This window comes from Argiope bruennichi, chromosome 5, assembly GCF_947563725.1.
Source record: "Argiope bruennichi chromosome 5, qqArgBrue1.1, whole genome shotgun sequence".
Lineage (NCBI taxonomy): Eukaryota > Metazoa > Arthropoda > Arachnida > Araneae > Araneidae > Argiope > Argiope bruennichi.
In genome coordinates, this window is record NC_079155.1 from 89,306,424 (window position 1) to 89,327,317 (window position 20,894).

The 20,894-nt window shown below is 27.2% G+C and overlaps 1 long non-coding RNA gene across 1 annotated transcript in view; it reads left to right on the forward strand.

The window, feature by feature from the left end:
* LOC129969527 (uncharacterized) overlaps nt 1-6,516 on the forward strand; it is a 124,135-nt gene extending 117,619 nt beyond the window's left edge. The window contains exon 4 of the long non-coding RNA XR_008784527.1: nt 6,300-6,516. This is a non-coding gene — a long non-coding RNA (uncharacterized LOC129969527). The remainder of the gene's footprint in view (nt 1-6,299) is intronic.
* The last annotated feature ends 14,378 nt before the right edge of the window (nt 6,517-20,894 follow it).

Below are 20,894 nucleotides of genomic sequence, written 5' to 3' on the forward strand. Positions count from 1 at the left end.
GATAATTTAAGTGCTACACGTAATTTCATCGCTATTTAAAGATAATTTCAGTGATTATATAAAATTTACACACTTAGATAGATTGTAGCGTTATTCACTTTTTTCTTGAGGTTGTTCTAAATTTTTTTAACATTTACATTCATGTTCAGATGTTTTACAAATAGTTTTAACTAGTATTTTTCAAACAATTTGATCCATTTTAACCTATCATCCAGCATTTGTATCTTCTCAAATCGTTCCATAGATAGTTTCACTGCTTTGTTCCATTGTACAATAATTTGCAAAAGCATTCAAATTTTTTATGAATGACCAGACCACCGCAATAGCAACATTGGCAAGAACCATGGTTGAGTCCTCAGGGCCATCACCGGCCACGGTGCAACCCTTCCCTTGGAAAGTACGTCACGTCATCGATGGGAGAATGAGTTTAACCCCCACCTTTTTTGTGTACCCACCAGGGTGGAGAGAACCAACCACCATTCTATCGTATAATAAAAACTATCTATCATCTTGTGAAAGTGATCCCTGTAATTGTATTTAAGTTTTTTTTTTCGGGTAATGTGTTGTTTTCATATCAAAATTCATCATGACTCATTTCTTTTCAAATTGCAACACTCAATTTCGAAAACAATTCAAACTTTCCAGATTTAGTACACTTAAATACTTATAAAATTTTGTAGTTTCAAAAACGCAGTTGATGAGTTTATAATCACTTAAAATGTGAACTTACGGAGAAGTGAAGGTTAAAAGTTTTCTTTGTTTATTGCCTACAAATTTAATAAGTAGCTAAAAATAATTCTGTTTTTACATTATTCTGCTACAAAACAAAATTCAAAATTCGTCATTTTTTATTTAAAATAATATTTGTTCCTTCTTAACTTACAAGATTCATTATTATCCACTATGCTTCTATGGAACAATTGCTTGAAAGTTCAAAAACAGTTGTCCAGTTAGTAAATATAAAAGCAAAATAAAATAAAAAAAATTAGAGAACCAGTATTTAGTAATTTTCTATTTTTAAATTGAACTTTTGAATATAATGTAGTTTAATATGCTTTTTTATAAATGTGCAAAATAAAGGGGGAAACTGTTTTTTCTAAGATTGAAATTCTTTAGAGGTGTCTCAGATTTCAAATGGGTGGTGGTGTCATTCCGTAACAAGAATAGAAGGAGAAATATGTGATTTTATTGGTTAGTTTTTTGCCGAGCTCGGAAGTTCCAGGAGCATTCTTTTTGAAAATTTCTTTCTTATTGTAGGCAATACTTGCGTGGCAAAGCTTATGAGTGGAATGCTAGCTCTCAATCCAAATTTCGACAACATGAAGATATTTCACCTAGCATGACAGATTTATATCTCATGGAATCTAGTTAATTTCATCTGTCCTGAAAAAATACTAAGTTATTGAGCTAATATGAACATAGAAAAAAAGATGATGAAAATTATTTAAAATAATATTTGTTCCTAGAAATCTTGAATTAATCCTTTGCATTTTGAATCATTTCAAGTTAAGAAAAGCTCCAATCTTGAACGGATGACACTGTCATCAAGCCACAGTGAGAGCGGAAGATAGATTATTGAAATATATTTCAAAACTTAAATTGATCCTGTGCATTTCTAATCATTTCAAGTTAGGGAAACCTCCGATCTTGAACGGGCGACTGTGTCATCAAGCTACAATGAGAGTGGAAGATAGATGATGAGATATATTTCAAAACTTGAATTGATCTTGTGCATTTTTAATCCTTTCAAGTTAGGAAATCTTCCGATCTTGAACCGGCGACTCTGTCACCAAGCCACAATGGGAGAAGAAGATAGACGATGAAAATATATTTCAAAACTTGAATTGATCTTGTGCATTTTTAATCATTTCAAGTTCAGGAATCCTCCGATCTTGAAGCCACAATGGGAAGATAAGCGATAAAAATATATTTCGAAACTTGATAGGATTGTGAGAGATTAATGTCATATCATGCATGATAGTCCTTCGATCTTTAAAGAACTCCACCATCAAGCCACTGCGAATGTAGAAAAAGAAATTATGAATTATATTTCAAATCGTTGCTTAAAATTGAGTGATTTTAAGTAATTTTAAATGAAGTAGTCTTCCAATGCTGAAGCAAATACATTGTCATCAGACAAACGTGGATGCTGAAGAAAATCTAATAAAATTCCTTTCAACACTTCATTTGATTCAGCTCAATTTTTAATTTTTAAAAATTAGAAAAGAAATTTAATAGTGAAAAAATCCATTGTAATAAAAATTTGCAAGGAGTTATTGTTGAACATTTTTGAAGCAAATAAAAATAAAATTTCAATTTCATAAATTTAAAATATGATAGTAGCTAGAAAAAGAATAAAGAAGCCGTTTGTTTCTCACAAATATAAAGCACATAAAAACACATCATGAAAAACCATTTGATAGACCATCCTTTGCAAATAGATATGATAGTTGAAATAGCATATTTTTACATCACTATTTGTCATAAAAACTATATGAAATGATGTCAATTCATGTAACTTATATTAATAGCTTAGAAAACTCATCTTCTTTTCAAAACAATGTTTTTCAGAAAAATAGCATTTATTTAAATCTTCAAAGAGATTCCCTTCTCTATTTTTGAAAGAAGTGTTTCTGTCTAGATTTTCTCTATTTTTCGTATAGTTTAAGAAATGCTTTCTTTAGTCTTGTTTTTTTTCCCAATATATAAAACAAAAGAATAATAGCAAAAGAGTATTTGAAAAAGAAGTTTCCTTTAATTCATTTGTTATTCTTTAGAACAAAAAATTTACAATTAAGGTATCATTATTAAAAATGAAGTAAAAAATTTAGAATTTTATTTTCGAATTTTCAATTGGATGGGGAAGAAATTGAAATAAATGGATATGTTAATACATAAGAAAAAAAGTTCTTTATAAACACACGCAAATACATATATGTATATATCTATATATTACCTAGCTAAAATAGCAAAAAAGAGTTGTTTATCAAAATTCTGCAGATGAAAATAAACATTTCAAAAATATGTGTTTACAATTTTAATCAAATTCCTCATATATTTAAATTTTTAATGAATTTTTAGGGATTCTTTTTTTATTTAATATACAATATCAATTAATTTCTTAATCATATTATTTTCAGAATTCCATGGTTTTCTTAGAGTTTCATGAAATAATAATTTCTATTTTATAATAAAATAATATTGTTACGAATTTTCCCGGGGTTCGTTTGGATAGTGGTAGTTGTATGGTGTGAAGAACGCTCAATCACCAGGCGGCAGTAGAAAATAAAACAACGACGTTTATTTACACGAAGACGCACAGGACAGTACAAAGAGGACAACTATATACAGAACAGAAGACGATTATCTTCAGCCGAGACGTGCAGCATACAACAGACTCTACTGCAGACAATAGAACACAGCTTAGTTCAGCTTCACTCCGTCGCTGCTCCGCTTATCTCTGGAAGGTCAGTTCTTTACTGTCGTTTTTTCCGACTACTCTCCGACTCCACGACTCAATTCACCATGACGACTCTGGTTCACTCTACTCTGCTCTGCTCTGTCGCTTCCGACTTATCCTCAATTCACCGCTGGTTCACCACTCGACTCACCACTGGTCCACACTACTCGGGAGTGGCAGGACTGCTTCCTTTTATAGGCATCAGGAGGCGGGGCTAGAAACCTCTCAACCAATCAGGAACGTTCGAGGCGTATCTCCGTTCCTACTGGACGGATCGGGAAAATTCTCGATATTTCGGGTATAATCTATTTTGGCGCCAAAAACGCCAAATTCGTTGCCAAGTCGCCAAATTCGTCACCAAGTTTATTGCCAAGCTCTGGGACCTCCTATGGAACCGACTATGCTGGGAAGCCGCCTCACAGATTCGTAACAATATTAAAAAATTTTCTTCATTTTTAATAATTGTTTTTAATGTATTTCACAACTTGTAGTTATTTTTATGAAAATTCTTAACAATTTTTACACAAGTTTGCTGATTAGAAATCGTCTCTCATATGAAATCAAAATTGATTTAAAATTAATCTATTAGCTGTCAGTTAATTCCGCAAGTATTCAAGGTACATATCAATGTACAAAATTTTAAACTGCGGAAGAAAAGAAATAGAATGGGGAAGGACGCAATACTCCGTCTTGCAAATATGAAAGCTATATGAAAATGTGCAGGTCCAAAATGGAAATGTTATTAGTTCACAACAGCAGGTGTTTGAAAAACATTTCATTTTGTGCAAGTTCACCTGATGTGCAAGGAAGTAAAGCCATATGGTACAAATGGAAGCAAAATTTGAAATGACACAAATTCTCAAGAACAAGTGTCCTAAACATTGTATGAAAAGATGTAGATTCACATCATTGACGTCTAAAGTGAAGAAAAACCATCTGCTTCCCAAGAATGCAGAGTTTTTTTTTTTTTAAAAAAAAGCATCGCAGTTTTATGAAGAGATGATCCTTTATTTAAAACTTCAAAGCGAACTTCTATTCTGATATCGGAACAAAACACCATTCTCTTTCTCTCTCTGTTTCACACAATGCATTCGAAAACTTCCAAGATCGAAAACATTTTGAATTTGTTTTTAGCTTTAGAATTTCTTAATACAGAATAAAACAAAAAAAATGAAAGAAGAAAGAAAGAAAAAAAAATATAGGAAAGGAATTCTTCAGTAATCCGTTTGAAATTTCCTAAAACGAGAAATTCCCGAATAACAGTTTTCAATATAAAAAATGAGAAGCACGAAAAGCGTCTAGCACAGCTTTGTATTTTCAATAGAAGAAGAAGAAAGTAAGAAAAAGAAAAGAAAAACTATGATCCATAATCCGCACTTCTAGAAGAAAAGGGAGAAAAATATAAGTAAATCAAGGCGGAAAAGATGAAACAGCTGTGGATATCTATAGAAAAACGTAGGAGGGCATTCTTCTTCTATTCCGTCTTTCTTACATTTTCCTGTTCCATTTTCGGATTGTGCAGGAAAAGTATCAGGAAAACGTGACCGTCGATTTATAAAAGCGCAAGGAAAAAAAGATCAAGTCTCACGAGTCACTGAATAAAAGTCAGAAGACCGTGACTCCGCGCTTGCTATTGATGTGAATATAAATATATATATATGTGCACATTAGGAGTATTAATTACAATGTTTTGGAAAGAAAAAAAAACTTGAGAAATAAAGGCAAATATTAAAAAAAGACCAAAAAAGGAAATATCTGTATGAAATAAAGAAAATCTAAAAAAAAAAGAATTTATGGAGTTTAATTTCGACAATTTGAAGTCAACTAGTATTTTGATAAAAGTGATTCGTTTTTAGGTTGTTTTTTTTTTTCCTTTGCAAAAAAAAAAAAAAATTAAAACTTTCTTCAAACTTATTCTTCAGCTTAGAATTTTTTTAAAGTAATTTCACATCATTAAATATATATATATATATATATATATATATATATATATATATATATATATATATATATATATATATATATATATATATATATATATATATATATATATATATATATATATATATATATAGACACAAATGAATAATTACAAAAGAATTTTAATGAAAGTGTTTCGTTTTCATCATCTTTTTTTCCTTTGCAAAATGCACAGTTTAAAACTTGAATCTAACTTATCCTTCAGTTCAGAAGTTTGTTTTCTTATATTGCCGCATTGAAAAAGAGACAGTCGAATCTCCATGGCCGAATGGTCTGGTCTCATGATCAAGAGACTTGGGTTCGAATCCCGCTAGAGACAACGCGATTAATAGTATATGTAAATGCTTAATTCCTTGATTTTATGTTTTCCTTTATTTCATGTTCCAGAAGATACTGGACATTTCTTTAGCTTACCAGACAAGTGTTCTGGACTTTTCTTACTGTCTCCAGAAGAGTATTCTGGAACTTTCTCTGCTTGTATAAAAGCAGAAGATTTGTCAGTTGCTGTATTCAGAGTTCAGTTAATAAATTGGTTTAGCTCTACCTCTTGTGTGTGGGCCATTCAGTTTTATACTATAGCACCTACGTGACAATATAATTTCCAATAATACCACAAATCAGTCCCGTCAGTCTTCCTCCAGGAGATTTTTCAAAAGCGTTTTCTTCACAAAAAAAATTTATTTTCAAGAGAAAAATTTGTGAATATTTTTCTTTTAAAGGATATTATGTTGTAAATTAAATATTTATTAATCAAAAAAGGGCAATGTAATTTTTCATTAATAACCAATTGAGAACTAAAATAACCAATTAAGTTAGTTTTGTTCAGTTATAATAATGTCCCGTTTTAAAATAACACTAGGGTTATTTTTGGACGGATCTCGTAATTTTGAACCTCAGTCAGACGACGAGGCCGACACCTGAGTTGGCACCCCCATCTTCACACCGCACCACGTCAACGAGAGGACGTTTGACCCGGAAGAGTTTAACGTGTGCCAGATCCTCTTACATGACGGTTCATCGGTAGAATCGGGTCACGAACCTGGAACTTCGAAGCCGAGACCTTACCACCAGGTTACCGCAGGCCCTGTAATCAGGTGAGAACTAAACAATATAAATTAATATTTATTTTTATGTAAATATTATCCATATGATCATGCCTAATTATATATATTTCTAAACCATTGTATGTATTCATATAATTGCAATTCAGATATAGTTTGAATGATGTAAAGAATTATATTTAATACAGTTCCAGTCATTAAACATATTTCTGAAAAATTTTGAAATCTAAATCTTATATATATTTTCCCAGTCTTATTAGTCATTTTTAGCAAAATATTTTATACAGGAGGCGTTTTTTCAAAAGAACATGATAACACTACAGCCAAAACTAATTGAGATACGAGATTTGAATATCAGTATTTTACATGATTTTAGACATCCGGACAGTTCAGTAGTATTACGAATCTTTATTCTCTTCAGAAAAATCATTTACACACGAATAAACAGGAAATGTATAAACATATTAAAACAGCAAAGCTCTAAATATTATAATTTGATGCTTAAAAATTCCTTTTTGTAGGAATCATAAAAAAATGAAAGTTATGCATATGAGATTTAAATGAAATTAAATTCAACTAAAATTCTAAGACGAATTACCTAGTCATAAAAAGGAACTAGTTAAAAGTAATAAAAGTCAGTTGAGTATCTAAAGTTCTTTAGGCTTAAAAATTCTTTAGGTTTAGGTTTTTTAAAATCATCCAAGACAAGTTCAAGAAACTAAATTGAAAATTTAAAAACATGCCATGGTTTTTAAATTGAGTTTCATAACAAAAGAATTACTTTGTCCCGTTCTTAATGAGAATGACGTCACAGTTAATTATCCTTGTTTAAAAGTGTTTTCTAGTTAACAAAACTCGTCGCAAATTTATACATAGAGAAGTTTGGTGTCGGGCACCAGATGCTTTTAAGAACTATGCATCTCCTTCATGCATAAATGAGCAATTTATGCTACACGCAGGGAAAACTCTCGCATCGATCAAAAAAACTTAATTAAAAAACTAACTACACCCAGCCGTTCTTAGGAAAAACACTTAGTAAACTTTTGCATCAGCTATAATAACTTGGGCCAGGAGTGCAGAAAATAAAAATATCGGTTTTCAGTTTTTCAACAAGCACGCAATGTCTGATGTCATGCCCTGAAAATTAAACTCATACATCACCTTTGGAAAAAAAAAACTTTCTTCTAAAATTGTAATAAAACTCCGATCACAAGTTGAGAGAAGAAAGGTCCAACCAATCATTCATTCAAGCTTTTTTTCCGGGTATTTTTAATAAAATTATAATAATCTATTATATTATGGCATATCGATGTTTTTATGCATATAATGTCTGCCATAAAAGCAGATGTTATTACTTAAACATCATTGTATTTAATGGGATTATGGGTACATGCTCTAGAATTTTCTTACAATCATGCATTTAAGCATATAAAAAGTTCTTTGCTTTTCGCTTTTGCCTGTCTTTATTTATACGAAATTGGTTATGTCAAGATTTGTTTCACTTTATAAAGAAAAGTTATTCTTTTCTTTTCTACAGCTGCTCATCCAGATAATATAAAGTAAAAATTGAATATAAATTTATGAATTATAGTAGCGTTTTATAATAAAATATGGATTTGTCTCTGCTTTCATCAAATGATTGTATTTTATACTTTCATGCACATAGAGTAAGTAATTATATAGAAAAAAACTACTAATTTTATCAGTCATAACAATTCTTGAGTTTAAAAAATCGTTCTCAGAATTATATTTACTAGGCTGATTATGTAAAATAAGTAAAAACTGAATATAAATTTATAAATTATAATAGCGTTTTATAATAAAATATGAATTTGTCTCTGCTTTCATCAAATGATTGTATTTTATACTTTCATGCACATAGAGTGAGTAATTATATAGAAAAAACTATTATTTTTATGTCATAACAATTCTTGAGTTTAAAAAATCGTTCTCAGAATTATATTTATTAGGCTGATTATGTAAAATAAGTAAAAACTGAATATAAATTTATAAATTATAATAGCGTTTTATAATAAAATATGAATTTGTCTCTGCTTTCATCAAATGATTGTATTTTATACTTTCATGCACATAGAGTGAGTAATTATATAAAAAAAAACTATTATTTTTATGTTATAACAATTCTTGAGTTTAAAAATTCGTTTTCAGAATTATATTTATTAGGCTGCTGATGCGAATGCCACAAATTATTTTAAATTCATGTAATAGTAGAATCTATATAATTTCATTGGAATAGAATTTTTTGATCTGAAAAAAAATCATCATTTGCGGAATTATATTTATCTATGTGTATGCATTAATAATTTTCAATCTAACTTAGAACTTGAGTTTAAATCTTCATAAATTGATATTTTAATTTTTTCTGTCTACACAAATTTCTCTAGTTTTAAGATTTAGAAATTTAAATATTAACTTTCTTTTCTATAAAAACATCATTCAATAAATACTTTTCCAATCATTCGGTGAATACTCTTTCACGCTTGCCACTGCCGTAGCTTGGTGACGAAGTCTCAACTTCGGAACACGAAGTTTTCAGATTCTAGAGCCGAGTTCACCGAAGAAGTACCTTATAAGTGGGACTGGCGCCCGTGAAATACTTTCGAACCGAACTTTCTAAAGTTGATGTGGTGCTGAGGTTTGGAGAGAGTTTTGTTTAGTTATATTAACGTCCCGTTGTAAAGCAACACTAGGGCCATTCTGGGAAGAACCTCGTAATTTTTAACCGTAGTCAGATAACGAGGACGACACCTCAGTTGGCACCCCCCTCTCCACACCGCACCACATCAGCGGGAGGACGTTTTGTTCCGACGGATTTAACGGGTAACAGACCCCCCCTTACACGACGGTTCTTCGGTGGAATCGTGTCTCGAATCAGAAATCCTATGGCTCGCGAGCTGAGACCTTACCACCAGGCCACCGCGGCTCTCTGGTTTGGAGAGAGGGGAGCGGCTCAAATGTCATTCTCGTCTCCTGACTGTGGTTCAAAATTGAGACATCTAATGTAAAATAACCCTAGAGTTGGTTTGAAAACTTTACGTTAATATAACTAAACCAATTTTGATGTTCACCTTCATGGAAGGAAGAAAATTTATTTCATATTTGTTGGCCTGAGATATAGGATATATTTTAGATATAAATATTACTAATTTATTAATAATTTAGATATAAAATTATTATTTAGTCGAATTATTAGATATTAGATCCATGTTACTGTAACTATCTTACAAGTGTTCCATTTATTGTGCATATGAAGTTTTATAATGGAGACCAATCCTGTAGAATCGTAACGCTAATAAACGTAATGTGTGGTTCATGGATCTTCTATATTTCTCAATATTGTAATTTCATTTTTTTATTCGTTTTGTAAACTACACATATATTAAATAGAAATCCTTTATCTATGCCATTCAAAAATGGAGGTAACAATCAAACGGAGTAAAATTCATTTTTAAGCCTTATATACACGATATTATAAAATTATCGCTGAAAAGCGTCAAAGTTGAACTTAATTTTTAATTAATTAAAATTTCAGAAAAATTCTCGAAGTTGCACATTTTTACTCTCCAAGGTACATAATTGTGAAAATTGATTGTTGTAGATCAAATGATTTGCTCTATGGAACACCAACACATACATTCATCTTTATTAGTAATAGAGAAAATGAAGCTTACAATGTTACTTTATATTCAATTACATATCTTCTACTCTATACTACATTCGTGTGAGAGCAATAATTCAAAATATTGGGGAACTAGATGATTGAAATTTAACATGTTTTCTTGTACATATACATCTGAATTTGTGTAGGATTCAACAATAAGAAAACAACAATAATTGCTTGATGAACAACAGATTATTCATTCAACTATATTTTTAATGCTATTCATTTTTGATATTAATTTTTGATATTATTCATTTTTGATTTTAATGCTATTTATTTTTGATATTATTCATTTTTGATTTTAATGCTATTCATTTTTGATATTAATTTTTGATATTATTCATTTTTGATTTTAATGCTATTCATTTTGATTATCATCTCTGAAATAAAATATTTTAAAACTGAATATATTAACAAATTTACCAATTAACTAATTCGCTCTCTTCAGAAAATGCATATATAAATTGTCATAAACATATATGTATTATATTAATATAATAAATCATTAATTTTAAATATGATGACTAAACAATTATTATATAAATATAATAATTGTCATTGAATAAACACAAAACGTCATTACGCAAAATGTTGCACTCTCAAAAACTGTTAATTATAAGGAAAATTACCTCAAGGAATAATGCCAATATTTATTGATCATTCAAATTATTTATATGTAATCAAATGATAGTTGTATACATTAAAATATAAGATATTATAAGAATATTTAAGTATAAAAATGGCAAATGATTATTAAGGTAATTATTTGTTAGTCAGATCTTTAAATCAGTTTAAGAAGACTTTGAAATTTATTATGAATATTGCTCCAATAAATGGCTTGTGGGAAACAATAAATAATTTTATTAAAAGTAAAATTAAATAAAAAATATATTTAAAAAATAAAATTAAATATAAAATTTTAAAAATAAATATAAAAATAAAGAATCTATTTCTGTTAAGATGAAAGTTAAAGTTTGTTAAAATCTAAGTAAGAAGGGAGAAAACGGAATTCTTTCATGGAATTGTTTTTATCAATGATAATTATAGGTAATAAATACACAGAAAGCTATTAACATCATGATCTCTATTTATTCGTATATGTTACTGCACATTTTAAAGATGGAGAAAAACACCTGAAAAAAATTAATTTTGTTAAAAATGTAGCATTTCAATGTCAGAATATTGATTTTTGATATTTAAAATGCTCTTATATTCATATACACAGCCGCAAAAACTTAATGTCTGTTCTATTAAGAATTAATATGCCTGTTGCATATTAACATTTTTGTCAATCTCAAAAGTCATCCCTCTTGAGTGATTGCAATTTTGGAGCGAAAGATGACAGTTTAGATGTCATCCTTGTCATCTTCGGTTTCAAAATGAGATATTATAAAAACTAAACTTATCTAAACTTATCTTCTTAACAATTTTGAAACGGCGTGAGATACGATTCTACTCAATTTTTAACCGGATCGTGATGTTGTATTGATTTTGAATCTCCATATTATCGATTTAAACAGTTATTGATTAAACATTTAAAGCTTTTAATTTTAAAAAAATAAGATTTTTAGGTTTAAGAATCTAAATTTTTTATTAAAATGTGTATTTTTAAAAAAAAAGATGAGTCTTTAATGTCAATATTATTACCAACCGCACTTCTTTTATATATTTCTGAAAACTTTCTAGTAGTTTATTTGTTTTCATATCATGAAGAAAATAATAATAAATATTATTTCAAATGAAAATACTTATTTATCTTTTAAAATACAGATGTTATAAACATCCATATATTTCATTATTTCATTCATTCTAATAGCAAATGACATACGTTGCCTCATTTTTATTCATTTAAAAAAAAAAACATTTTTTTAATACCTCCAATAAAGCTTTTAAGAAAAATTTATTTTTATGATATGAATAGTCTTTGAAATTACGAACTAACTTTTCAATGAAGAGAGATATTTTCATTTGCAATCTGAATGGAAAAAACCAAGCTTCTGCACAAAAAGAAATGAATAGGACAAAAATGAATATCAGAATTTGAATGAAAGTATTTATTTGAAAAAGTAACGCAAATATTAAACTGGTTTGACATCTAAAAATTTATCCTTTATCATAAACGCTGAATTTATAAAAGAGATCCAAGATAAAATATTGCGTGGTTTTTGGTGTTTTTGTTTTTTTATATCTATTTATTATTTTGATATTATTTGAGTTCGCTTTGATTATTTGCTTTGTATTTTGAATATGCGATGTAATTTTTTTATCCGAATTTAGCATTTGCTCCATCAGATAGAATCAAATATTTAACTTCAAAAACACTATTCATAGAAAGTATTACTAATATTGCTCATAAGTAATAAACATCGTGAAAACTAAAATTTAATCGCCAAGTTATTCCTTGTTATATAGATAATTATTAAAACCCCTTTTAATAAAATTTCTTTTATCATTTTTATAATCGAGAATATTAATAATTTTTGATTTTATTATTTGATTTTATGGTTGTTTAATAATTGCTTCTTAGAAATAAAGCATTTCTAAATTTAAAAAAACATTAAAATTATACAGCCCATGAGAGTTCTAATAAAATTACTTGATGATTTTCGAAATATGTTTGTATATTCGACATTTAAATTAAAATAAACTAATTACTAAACAATTAAATAAAATGCTATGAAAAACAAATAAGCAAAGAAATTCTTTTTAATGCAAAAAGCAATTTATATTTTAGAATTACTTGTTTGAAATACACTAAAAAAACCATGAAAATTGTTCTGATAACTACTTCTATTATATTTCAGCATGGAGAAAGATTCGTAAACTCAATATACATAGAAATTAAAATTTAGCGTGGACAGTAAAATAGAATCTTTAATGTTATATCCAAATCAAAACATTATTATGAAAGATTTAAGAATATTAAAATGGTCTTTCCATCCAAATTTCAAAATTTAATGAAGAATTTATTTTTAATTCTATATAGAAAATAAAATCAAATTGTAAGTTTTAATAAAGAACTCAAAATTGAATAAGTTCTTTTAGAGTTTTCTTTTAGGTTCTTTTTCTTTTTTACTTTTTTATCGTTATTATTTTTATTTTATTTTTTAATTTGAATTGAGTTTTTATTTTAGTTTTTATTATTCTTCCATTTTTTTCAATTCCTTCTCAAATCTTATTCATATTTAAGCTTATTTGATATGTTATTTTTATTAAAACACTAGCCGCCTTTGGCGACCAGCCAGTTCGCCAATCTTAATGTTCGTTAAAATTTTAATAATTAAATATTTTATGCAAGTCCTACTTTAATAGCTTCTTCATCAAAATATTTTAAAACTTCAAATTTTGATTGTCATATAATTCATTCATAATATTATAAAGGCCTTCAGTCATAACGTAATATGTATCTCTCTAATTTTCTGTTAGCACCCGTAGAATTTATGATTTAAATTAAAGTGGAAAGAATTAATCTTCAATTAATATAATAATATTTTTTACTGAAACAAAGCATTTTTTTATAATCTGATTACTGAAAATAGAGTCACTCAGCGTTTAAACTTTATGGGCACTAAAGAATATCTTTTTAAATTTATTTAATATCTCAAGAATTTGTCAACAAAATTTTCTTAGATTCATTATGAGCAGATCGATTAATTAACAATGTTTAATTTTAAATGCATCAAACACTAAGAAAATAAAACGAATCATTTAAAATAAACGGTTGAGAACAGGTTTTAAAAAAAAACTACTTAAAAAACGATGTACTTAAAACTATAAGCATATACAAAAAATATATAACTAACACATGAATACATTTTAATTACAAAAGCATACAACGAACCTAAAAATAATTTAAATCCAGTCCGCATCCGTTGATAATAATTGTCAACACAATGCGGAATTCAGAACACAATGCGCATGCGTGAATTTTCAACGCCAGTTACGTAACGCAAATTATTTTTTCTACGCCAGTTGGGGTAACGCTATGCGGATTAGAAATTTTTAATTTCCTTTATTCTGTTTTATTTTAATTCAAAAGTACTTCAGAATGAATCTGAAAGATCGATTCATTAACAATGTTTAATTTTAAATGCATCAAACATTAAGAAAATAAACATAATAATTTGAAATAATCCACCGAAAAATGTTAACCCTAGCCTCATTACTGTTGGGAGAAAAAAAACTGAAGCCTTACTTATTTGGCGGTGGGGAAAATGGAAGATTTTTTGGCGGGAAAGTTAGTTTTTAATTAATAATTAAAATTCTGATTAAAAATTCGGAAAAAGGATCCCCAGGTGCACATTGCTAAACTTCAAGGTATACATGTACCAAATTTGGTAGCTGTAGGTCAAACGGTCTGGCCTGTAGAACGCCAACACACACACATTGAGCTTTATTATAAGTATAGATAAAACTGCTTAACATTTAAACTATATAATCATACATCATTTGGAAGGCATCTTAATGAATTAGTTCAGAATAGTTGAAGAAATGTTTGTCAAATGAAAACTTGTAATTCATTCATGAGGAATTGAAAAGCTTGTTATTTAAATTAATTTAAATCAATGTTATATCCATTATATGCTTTAAAGTATATAATTATAAGATTTTCAATAAGGTAGGACAAGCAGATCAAAATTATAACATAACTCAATCAATAAAATAAATGTTAATGTTTTTAATTAAATTATAATCAGCATAAAAAAAATTAAAATTTTATAATTTAAGTACAGATAAGTAAATAATGGAATTTTTTAACTATTTATATATAATAATACACTTTTATTTTTTTTTCAATTCATTTGTTGATTTAATGAACTCCTTAAGACATTATTCTTCTGGAAATCAGGAAAATAATGATTCCCCAAATAAAGGTTTAAAATCTTACAGTATGCTTAAAATAAAAATTTTAAACAATTTAATTTTTTTTTTCTGTTTACGAAATTTACCTAAATGAAAACGATTAAATTCATTTCTGATTGAATTTTGATTAAGTGAAAAATAAACACCTTTTTATACTTTTCAAGAATTTATTGCCCCATTAAACATTGTACAAAAAACATTTAAAATAATTTGCATTTTTTTTATCAATAATAAAACTTGCATCTTCTTATATACGATACAAATGACAAAATCATCTTTTCTTCAAATTTGTCGACGATTAAAGAATAATAAAAATATTTTTCGTATCGAAAGCAATCATAAAAGCATTAAATAGAAATAAAACTGATTTGATGATAATATTCTATCATTAAATCTTTTGTAAAGAATTCTAATTCTTTACACTCATTGCTATCAATTTAGTAGATGCCTCGCTTCAAGTACTAAAATATATATGAATCTAACATCTCTTCGAATATAAATTACTTTCTTAAAAAGAATGTTAAATGTCGCATTCAGTGTTTTTTTAATTGCTGTCATTTAGTTCCCCGGTTGCATCTAAAAGTTGGAAAGGTTTTTTTAAATATTATTAAGCTCCTAGCCATTCGTTAAAAGAATAGAAACACTAAAAGAAATCTTCTATCTTATCTTTATTGTTCTTTTCATGGTTTTTATTGCAAATTTCTAAGACTAGTTAAGAAATAAAAAAAAATCTTATGGCTGGTGACCTTTCTTTTATATTTTTTTCTACTTTCTTTTAGCAAAATATACACCCTTTTAAAAGGTGAAAAACGAGTCTGTCAGATTTTGGAGCCACGCAAATTACGCCTGAATGCCGGTCGCCAAATTGACTGTTTTTAATGTCAACGAAAAACTATCTTTTTTTTTTCAGCTTTCTTTTGTTCCTTAGATCATTAGCAGAGGGAAATACAATCGAATGGTTATCGCCTCCTTTTACGACCAAAGAAAGAACAAAAATAAGAAAATGAGAACATTTTGTACTCGCGTCTTTAGAGCTACCGTGTGATGCTTATTAAATCTGCCGTTCTTGCCTTCCAAAGTAAGTGGTTATTTCAAATTCTGTGCAAAGGTTTTCAAATTGAAATAGGAAGATTTAGGCTGCAGGGCAGGGAACTAAAATTGATTTATAGTTTGAAGCAATAATAAAGCTTTCTTCAATATAATTGGACTTATTTTATTTCAAAATTAGCCATGAAAGAATAAGTCTTTTTTTTATTAAAACAATGAAGAATTACCATATTTCGTTATATTTATTAAGTTTTTCTTTTTTGAAGTAATTTCAAGAATCGTAAACTTAAACTAGCATAATCGGAAACAATGTTATGAGGCCATCCTTTATTTCTTCCAAAAGAAAGACATCATATGTATTGGTTAATTTGTCAGATTTTGAGAACAAATGGGCTGCGTTGGTGCATTGATTATGATGAAGCTTTTGGAATGGTTCTCTAATCGCTAGTTGAGATCCAATGTCATCCAGGGTTTTGTTCATTCCATTCTTGCTAGTACTCATTTAACATCATTTCTAATCTTATAATTTTCTGTGAAATAAATATGAAATATTTTTACACGAATTGGAATTTCATTGTTAGATTTACTTTTAATATATCTATGTTTAGAAAAATGTAAATTCTTTTGTAATATTATTTTTTATACAAACAGTTATAGATTAGAAATAAACAATTGCAATCAATGTTTCTATTTCCTTCATAATTCGTAAATCTTTTTTTATTACATATCTTTTTCAAAAGAGTTATGAAAAATCGATTTTATCCTCTTCATAAAAAGCAAAAACTTTCATATTTAACTATGTGATGTAATCTGAATAATTATTAAGATATGTATACAAAATTCTTCTAGAATGTTATAATTACATTCTTTTTAAGAAAAATATCTGGAACACATATATTTAAAATTCATCTAGAAAGTGTAATAATCGCATTCTTTTCAAGAAAAATATCTCGAACATATACAGGTAAAATTCATCTAGAATGCAATAATTATATTCCTTTTAAGAAAAATATCACGAATATACATAGGCAAAATTTATCTGGAATGTAATATTTACCTTCTTTTCAAGAAAAATATCTCAAACACCTATAGGCAAAATTCATCTGGAAAATGTAATAATTACATTCTTTTCAAGAAAAGTATCTCGAACAAAACTGATGAAGTGGATGAATGGATGAACAGTAAAATTTAATAGAAAAATCATTAGGAAAGAAAATTTCTTCAAAAAGACTAAGACATAATTCATAGATTTAAAACTCCGGTACTAAGAAAAATTGTACTCATTTCTTAAATTAAAACTCAATAGAATATATTTTGTAATCCTTTTATCCATTTTTGTCTGTTTTTTAATGAACAAATTTCTTTCAGACAATGGCATACTTTATATATTCTTCCAAATTTTAAAAATTTTATTTTTTCATATATTATATATGTATATATTGTGTGTATATATATATATATATATATATATAACCACCCATATTTAACTTATACATAAGTTATTTAATATTTTATTACAATTTGTAATAACCGAAAATGAAATAATTAAATTAAATCAGGATATTTTTCTATGCCAAAATGTTCTTAAAAAATCGTTTCTCCATATATTTCATAAAATTTTCCTTGTTCTAGAATATAATCACCATTTATTTATATATGAACTATTTTTTTAGCTTATATAAATAAAAATTCTTCTTATATATTTTGGAAACATGATACAGATATATTTAAGAAAAAAGCACTTCAAATAAAACTCTCAATTAAATTTCCAAATACCACACTGTAATTATACTAACAATTTGATTTTTATTACAAAATAGAAAAAAATATATATATCACTCGCAGACAAGGATACAAAAGAACAAAAAAAATACATGCAACTTAGAGATTTCGTGCAGCAAAAAAAATGGCGAAGTTAATGTGAAAACAACAAAGAAATGAAAGTTCGAAAGCTTCGCGTTAATAGGAAACTTTCTGGCAACTTGCCAGATTCCTCAGCTTCCAAGTTCTGAGGACAAGCATCTAAGTAATTATTATCGAAGGTAAAGAATTGTATCTCTCCATAAGCTCAGTGGATATGTAGCCAGAGAAAAAAATCTTATTTGTAGTGAGAAATTCTCAGATAACTAATCTAGATTTATGAACAGAATCTCTCTTTTAATTTAGTATTTTGAGGTAAATATTTAATGTTTATAACGCTTTTTCTCCAAAGAAGGTTCTTTTTCTTTTTAGTTGCTTGACTCAAGTTGGGAGAATTATACTTTAGTGAGCCAAGTTTAATGATAAAAGAAGAAAAGGAACGTTTTAAGTTTGAATCAAGTGAAAAGCAATGCACTTTTAAAGGGTGAAATTTGATACACGAAGATTATACACCCAAAATTTGTTAAGAGATTAAAAATAGCAAAATAATGTATTAGTTGAGTAGGCTAAAATGTTTCATTATTCAATAAGTTTTCATTGTTTTAACATGGACATTATAGAGGAATCAGCTAAAATTACTGAACTTTACATTATTTGTTGAAAATATTAGAATATAATGCAGTGAACATTAATTTTTGAAAAATATTATGTTTTAAAGACTTTGTGTTAAACATAATATGTTATATTAATTTTAAGTTTAAATATTTTATTTCAGTAAGTATAATTTCTATATTTTCAAAAAATTTATCTTAAAATAAAATGATCCCATTAAACATTGTAGAAAAATTATTTTGGTTTGTAGAACATTTTATGCTTTATTGGGAATGGAGAAAAAGAAAAATATTAAAATATTCTTAATAAAATCTACAATGCAATTTCTGAAGAATTTTTGTCATCTTTCTTAAATACCTCATTGCAGTAATGAAGAAAATTTTTTTACAATATTTTGTTTGGAAATGATTCTTGAAATGCAACCAATATTGATTGAATTTCATTAAGTGTCAGTATTGTTGATAAACATTTTTAAACGAAATAATTTCTTTACTAAAAACAAATAAAATAACTTAATTATGTTTATACTTGTTTGATTTTGATGAATAAAGTCCATTGCAGATTCGTGATCAAACGATTTTTATTCATTTATTTTAGAATTCTTTTGGATTTTGAAATGTCATTATTTTCTAACTTGATTTATTTTAAAGAAAGAATAATTTATTGTGTTTAATTTTTTAGGAGATTATTTTGTCTTTGTATATCTTTATTCTTCAGTAAAAGTATTGCATAAATTAATTCGATTTTTTTTTTTTGCGTAATTCTACATTTGTCATTTTAAATATAAATATTGCGTTTTGTAATTTTCTTGAAAGTGTATTTAAAAATTGGTTCTTGTTCTATTTTGTAAATAAAAAAAAGTTTGGGAGATATTGTAATTTTTTAAAAAAAAAATTGAAAACCATTCTCTTGATTTCTTTTCATGATTTCTATGAAAGCTTGACTTCATTTCGATTTTTAAAAATTTCAGTCTATTTATTTGCTTCACAGAAATTGAAATTCGTTTTTTCCCTTAAATAAGAAAGAAAAACTAAATCATTCTTTAGTCATCATTTTTTCTCTTATCTTTATTTCTTGCCCCCTTTTTTTTTCTTAAATGAGGAGTGATATCAAATTATGAAGAATTTACTGTTAGGATGAAATTAAATTTCACCTATTTTTACCTTTTAGTAAGGAAAAGAGCTATCAAATATTCCAGTATTACTTTTCCTTTATGCAGAAAAAAAGTATTTCTGTAATTCTATAAATGATCCTCATTTTGAAAATGTGCACAAGCTATATGAATTCTGTTAATCTATACCAAAATTTGCGCCATATCTGAGAAAGAAAAGTTTTTCCGCTGTACCTAATTTTATGTCTTTATAGATCTAATTTTTTTCTACACTTTGCTATGAAAATACACCAAAAAAATCCTCAATTTGAAATAATTTAGTTAAAAACAACCTTGAAAACTAATAAAATTAAAGAAAAATAGCATAACAATCAAAATTGTCAAAAAGAATATGCCTTGAATTTACTTAGACTATATCTTTTGATTATTTTACTTTTGATTATAACATCCTAAGTTATTATCGAGAAAAAAAAGTATTTATATCAAAATATATTGAATATTTATAACAGCAATAAAATAACGATGATAAATTATCAATGAAAATGTAATTTTTATCCTTTTAGAAGATTCATAAGCACAGCATTCTTAAGCGGTTTTGAATTACCCACATAAACCATAACCATTTCCACCATTATCATCCTCTAGTTGACTGTTTTAATTGATTTACCTCTTTAGAACAATGAAACATCTAGGTTTATATTCCTGTATTTTAACCATGTAATATTATATTTTCTATTTTTTGGAGTACAAATATTTTAACCACTCTTTATAATTGAAATACACATAAGGAACTTACGACAAAGAATGAGAAGAGAGTTCTATGTTTGAAAAAGTTATTATCTAATTAGACATTATCACAAGTGTGAGTAAATACTAATTCTCAATATTCATCATTTTTAAAGTAACCAGAAGTTATAATGAAAACTCACCAATTGCATTTACATTAATAAAATCAGAATAAACTTTTAAGTGTTTATTTTTAATGAGCTTTTGATTGTCTGCAACATTTCCCATCTCTGTCATGTACATGTAATTGGATATAATTTCATCGGTTTCTGATATCAAAATCAATCTTATAAGACACCTTACGCAATTTTCATTGAAAAAAAATGTTTGGTTAAAATCTCACTTACTTAAAATTGCATCATCATCAAAAATTAAAGAAATGCAAACAATAAAAAAGGTTTAGCAAAGAAAAAAAATCTAGAATAGTTTGTG